The sequence below is a fragment of the Galeopterus variegatus genome, unplaced genomic scaffold (genome assembly GCF_000696425.1).
Source record: "Galeopterus variegatus unplaced genomic scaffold, G_variegatus-3.0.2 Scaffold1319, whole genome shotgun sequence".
Classification (NCBI taxonomy): domain Eukaryota; kingdom Metazoa; phylum Chordata; class Mammalia; order Dermoptera; family Cynocephalidae; genus Galeopterus; species Galeopterus variegatus.
The window spans coordinates 308,415-314,955 of record NW_007727430.1 but is presented as its reverse complement, the minus strand read 5'-3'; the positions used below and the strand labels follow the sequence as shown (position 1 = coordinate 314,955).

General features: G+C 36.8%; 1 protein-coding gene across 2 annotated transcripts in view; it reads left to right on the top strand.

Moving 5' to 3' along the window:
* The window catches only part of SGMS1 (sphingomyelin synthase 1), a 104,518-nt gene that overhangs the window by 66,251 nt on the left and 31,726 nt on the right, over nt 1-6,541 (top strand). The window lies entirely within an intron of this gene.

The following is a 6,541-nucleotide window of genomic DNA, read 5'->3' as shown; positions in this document are numbered from 1 at the left end:
TCTTAAGTGTCAAGTGAGGAGATGAGATTATGTACTAGAAAGGCCCATCTGATAGCATTATGGCAGTGGGTTAAAACTGAGCCAGGCTGGAGGCAGAAACAAACACCAGAAGCTAATGAGGTTAGGAAAAGGGGAACAGATTTGAGAGAACCTTCAAGGTAGGATCTCAAGGAATTTGTGACCCAGATCCAGTAGACAAGGGAGCATGTGAAGTTGCACGGTGGCAATCCCATGGGCCAGATTCAGCTTGTGTGTTTTTTGTTTATTTGTGCCACTTAAAAAAATGAACTTTAAATACTATTCAGCTATAAAAAAGAATGAAGTCCTGTCATTTGCATCAACTTGGATGGAACTGGAGACTATAAGGTTAAGTGAAGTAAGCCAGGTTCAGAAAGACAAATACCACATGATCTCACTCATATGTGGAATCTAAAACAAGTGGTTCTCATAGAAGTGGAGAGATGAAGGATGGTTACCAGGGCTGGGGGGAGGTATGAGGGAAAGAGGTTGATCAATGGATACATAATTACGGTTAGATAATACTATGTTATCTAGAGCTAATAATAGTGTGTTGTATACTTCAAAATAGCTAGAAAAGAGAATCTTGAATGTCATCAACACAAAGAAATGAAAAATATTTAGGGGATGGATATACTAACTACCCTGAGGCGATCATTATACATTATATGCATGGTTTGAAACAATACACTGTACCCCATAAACATGTACAATTAAAAATAAACTTGCATTGGGCATGGCCTGCCCTGTCATGTTTGCCATAGTTCTCGCCATCCCATACTCTGTTTACCAGGTTGACTGTATGTGCCTCGTCCCTGAAGTTGAGAGCCTGGTGGATTGCCTTCCTTGGGCAGCCTTTATTTATTTATCTGCTTATCCCGGGGGTGTGAGGAGAGACAGAGATGAGGAAAGACCAAGGAATGGTGGAGCAGGGTGACCTCATTCCTCTCCTCTGACACTGACGCTGCCACCATCTTCAGCCTCCAGTTGCCACCCCCTCTCCCATCTCCAGTTTCTAATTACTATTGGATTTTCTGCAGGAAAGTGAGGAAAAGAGGAAGGATCTGAACTTTTCTCCCATAGATGCCCTGAAAGGCTCCTGTTATTATGCACCTGCTAAATTTCATGTCAGATTTCTAATCTTTCTTGCAGCCCTACAGGAATGCAGGGTTATTTTTACTTTAGAGATAAGTAAACTGAGGTAGTTTAAGTAAGCCGGGCATATGTCCTAGAATATTGCATTGAAGTTTCTTAAAAACGGAGGACAGTAAAGCATGCTCTCATCCTTCTCCTAAGCCATTCGACTTTTTTTTACAGCCCTCATTTACTTTTATGACGGATTCAGAGGTACATGCAATATTTTTATCCCAGCTAAACAAGTAGTAAATTAGAAGGATTTTCAGCTCTCATTTTAAGAAAGAGGAATGGGATGAAAGGAACGGAACGGCGTGTTGTGTGACAGAAATAGTCTGTGTTAGCCTTTCTCAGGCTTCTCAGGCCAGACGAGACCAGCACTGTGTGCATCAGCTGTGTGAGAGCTAATGGAATTTAGAAACACTGATTGTGTCCTATATTCTTGAGTGCTGCTGGAGTGAATCCATGTCCAAGTACTGCAGATTAACTAGGCAAATATTAAAATAGCCCTGCTGGCTTCACACTTAGAGAGGCAATTAATCAGTTGAGTGGGAATAGATATCTTCAGAGTTTTTGGTAATTGAGTTCTAAGAATGAAATCACATGAGAAAACTATAGTGAGTTGTTGTCTGTAGAATTATGCAGAGTTTTCCTTATTATAATGACAACAGGCAGAGTTTTCAAGGTCTTTTCCATTTTGTGGTAGCCTGGGTGGATGGTTATTGAAGAAAATCTAAATGATAGAGTAGTTGTAATTCTGATGATCTCTTGTTATTTTCTCTCTGGAACAATGGGAAATATCCGAGGCTGGATTTCTTTATGCACTTAGGTTTGGATTTCAGCTTCATTTTTCTTGGTGGTTTGGCTCACATCCCCAGGCCATTATGTTTTGGGAATATGAAAGATTTGGGAACCTAATTATACACAAGATTCAAAGATTCTGATTATTCAGAGAAATCTGCAAGCCCGTTTTATAGTTCTAAAGAAAGCTAATGTAGGAAGCACTTATTTTTAATTTTACGATGCAGCCTACATGTTTAAAAACACAGACTATGCTTGAAAGAAAAACAACCTTTTTCTCCTAAACACCAGTAATATGTGTTCATCAGAGAAATTAGAGAATACTGAAAAAAAAATGAAGCAGAAAGTGATTTTATAATTCTGTTACCCAAAGGTAAGAGTTAAGAAGTTGATGTACACCTTGTAGATATTTTTCCTGTGGATATTTGTAATATATATATTTACAAAATTATTCTGCTTTGTAACCTGCTTATTCACTTGACAAACTAAATATAAATATAGAAATATAGTACAATCTTTAGGGGAGGCTTCTGTTCTATAATGATTTATTTAAACAATTCCCACTGTGGAACTTATAGGTCGTTTCTAATTTTTTTTCCAGAATAAATGATTGTTTGGATTTTGCGGTTATTAAATATGTATATATACACCTCATCATGAAATGACTCAAATGGAGGCTTAGGTTTTGGGAGGCATAATTACCTGGTATTGCTGGCGATGGGACTCTCTGTGAAATGGATGAAACAGTTCAATATTTCATAATCTCAAAACAACTAGAATAGTTGACATGGCTGGCTTCTTGTCATCATGTCATAGCTATTAATTTTGTCAACCAAAAAGTTCTCTTTCCCTTTGGAACATTGAGGGCTATTGCATTGGAATGGGTTATTTTGGGAGAGGGTCATAAAAAGGTACCTAATCAATTAGGTAAATTATAGGGCAGCTGCTGAGAAGGAATACATTTGAGATATTACACAACAACCTACATACAGTAGCTCCCCCCTTATCCACAGGAGATATGTTCCAAGACCCCAAGAGGATGCCTGAAACTGCAGCTCTGTATATACTGTTTTTTCTTATACGTACTTTCCTGTGATAAAGTTTGATTTATAAATTGGGCATACCAATTTATTATTACCAATAATAAAATGGACAATTCTAACAATATACCGTAATAAAAATGAGTGTAGTCTCTCCCTTTCTCAAGGTGGCTTATCATAGTGTATTCACCTTCTTTTTCTTGTGATGAAGAAGGGACGGAGGAGGACAGTGCAAGATTTCATCATGCTCTAAACTGTGCATAATTTAAAACTTATGAATTGTTTAGTTCTTGAATTTTCTATTTAATATTTTCAGATTTTATGGGTAACTGAAACCATGGAAAGTGAAACTGCAGATAAGGGGAGACTATTGTATTAAACATCATTAAATAAACAAGGTGTGGAGGAGACCAAATGATGTCATCAAGTGAGGCTCTTCCAAAAGCCTAACGTCTAGGGCCGGCCATTTATCTCAGTTGGTTGGAGTGCAGTGTTGTAACACTGAGGTCAAGGGTTCAGATCCCCATACCAGCCAGCCGCCAAAAAATAGAAGCCTAAAGTCTAACAGTCTAAGTAGACCAAAAGTCAGATATGTACGCTTCAGCAAGCCCTTCTCATGACTAAATAAAGTAGGTCAGTGTACACTTAATTCAAGGGGCGGTGTCATAAGGGATAATTTTATTTGCTAACCAGAGCTGGACTGTGGAATTGTGAGCATTGCATGTAATAGCAATTTAAAATATAGGACAATTTAAAGGTTAGGTCATCAAAAGGAATCTTTTTAAATTGCCTCAATTGTAAATTGAAATAAATATGTAGGTATTTCCGCTGAAACCATGTGATTGTTACTCTAACCATTTTTGTTCTTCAGTACAATTTGATGAACTCTGCCTATTAGATTTAACTCTTCAAGTGCTAAGTAACCAAAAAATCTACAGCTTATTTGGTTTGGAGAAGAGCATTTAGGATCTACCCAAACTGAGTCTTGTTATCTGGTATTGTCTAAAAATAAGGCAGTATTGTGTTAATAAAAAGCTACCCTCTGAATTACAAATTGAACACAAATTTTCAAGACTTAGGATATCACAAAATGCAACATACAACTATCCATGTAGCAAATGCTCAGAAAATGTCATGAGTATTCAGTGGGCTGCATTGCCATAAAAAGTCAATTAGGTTATTATTGACTTACGTGGAAAGTTTTAGAACATGTAAAGAGCTTTATCTGAACTTGAAGCTTTTACAAAAAGGTACTTAATGTGGCTTTTTAAAATAAAATAATATCAATTATTGATTTGTATTACTCTCTAACAAGATACCTAGATGTAGTTTTGTGTTATAAAATTTGAGCTGAATGTTCCATGCCCAGCAAATTTTGATCGTGCATTAAGTTGATTATAAGCTATTAGAGTAATATCATGTATATATCCATGTTACTTTTGCTTCTGTTTTTAGAGATTTGATATGTGAAGCAGAGAGTTTAGTTCACTATATGTCTATAAGAATAATTATGCATGATTTACTTCCTACTCTTATTTGCCATTATCAGCATTTAGAAACATCTGGAACCCTATAGTTTCTCTATAGTTTCTTCACTGACATTGTGAAGTGCCAGCTGTGTTTGTTCCATCCTGGGTCTATAGTGCCTTAAAAGATCATAAACATGTAACTATTAATTTCATGGCACTCATTTAAGAAAATGCATTGACTTTTCAAGGAAAGAATAACGTTCAGTGTAATAATTTCTTACATTTTTATGTGTTGCTTTATGTTTTCCAAAGCACTGTCAGGCACATAGAAATTCTCAGAACTAAAGGAATAAGTGGATGGAATAAGTTATGAAAAGAAACAAACACTGGGGTTGAGTACAAGTTAGTGATGGAGCAAGCATGCAGACTTGGATTTTCAGAGCAATTGCTGCATGGATAGTTGTATGTTGTATTGTGATATTCTGATTCTTGAAAACTTGTGTTCAGTTTGTAATTCAGATGGTAGATTTTTATTAACATGATACGGCCTTATTTTGGGCAATACCAGGTAACAAGATAATAAAGATTCTTTTTGAGGATAAACAAATATTCCTAAATGATTCATGTAGTGCTTTTGCTTCATTAATGCTTTTTTTCATTACTAGAGTAATTGCTTTAACTTTTATTTCTGTTTTAAAGACCTGGCTTTCATAATTAACTATAAATGGTTTCTACCATCTCATGGCATATTATCTGATGGCTTTTATAATATTAAAGATTAAAATATCTATTTTAAGACTTAGAGCCAAATTGAATTTAGCAGATTTATTTTTTACTTAATTGAAGCCAGATAGAAAATCCTACTGAGTTTAGCATCTATAATGAACATGTGCTGTTGTTCCTGCCTTTTATCCTAAAGGGCAACATCATTTTTTAAAGACGTTTTACACTACCCTGCATACATGCTCAAGTTTGTGAGCATGAGTATTTTGCAGTGGAAGAGCCCTGAAAAGCATCTTCGGTCTTAGTCCAGCTACAGGGCCAACTCTTTGTAATGTATGAGATTTGAGATAAATGACAAGCTCACTAGATTTTAGTTTACTTATCTCTTAAAAATCACAGATTATCAAACATCAGATTGTATCCCATAAGTACGTGTAATTACAGTGGGTCAGTTTTTTAAAAAATTACAGATGAACAAGAGTTTCATTCAGTGCCCGTCACTCCCCCGAATTTTGTGATATTTGGGAATAATCTTTATGAGTTTATGTAGTGTTTACTCTCTAATTCTTCCCACTTCCGAGAAGTAAGTCTAGTTAGTAATTTGGGCTATACGTTGTTTCTTAACATTCTCCCAATAATGGATTCAGGATGGCTTTTTCGGGTGGTAGTGGCTGTTTTCTGAGCCCAGACTAATGCCACAATATACTGCTGAGTGTGTAAGTTCAGGGGAAAGTAACTTTCTCACTTCTCCTTCTACAGCCGGGCTCTGGGGTCTCTAAGTCCCCTTTCCACTCCCATCTCCCAGCCCGCCCCCAGTGGCTAAAAACCACTTATAGCAGTGGCTTCGAAGTACTGAGTAGCTGACAGTTCACTTCCATAGAAATGAGCTTTTTCCCTTTTGCATGATTTCAGCAGCAACAGGAAAACAGCATGTGTGCCTTTATTTTTAAGCATCAGAGCTTGCTTGAAAAGTAACAGTTTATTATGTCATGAAATTTGGAAGGCTGACTTTACTCATGTGCATTGGAATGGTTGGACTTCAAAAATGTCATTTGGAAGTGGCAGTTTCAGTAAATATTTATAAAAAATCACTATGGGCCCAGTTGTGCATTGGAGAGGAAGTAGGACATAACAAAAAGACCAGGCCATACCTTTTGGAGTAATTAATAGCTTTTATTCCTTTTACATGATTGGATCCTCACGGCAGTAGTAGCCTGTGTGAAGGTGGGTAAGGTAGTTGTCAATACGGTTTTCCAGAGGAAACTCTTGGCGTAAAGGACTTTGCCAAGAAGGGAGGTAGCTAATTCTCATGGCCAGTGCTCTTTCTACCACACCATGGACACACACATTTCAATT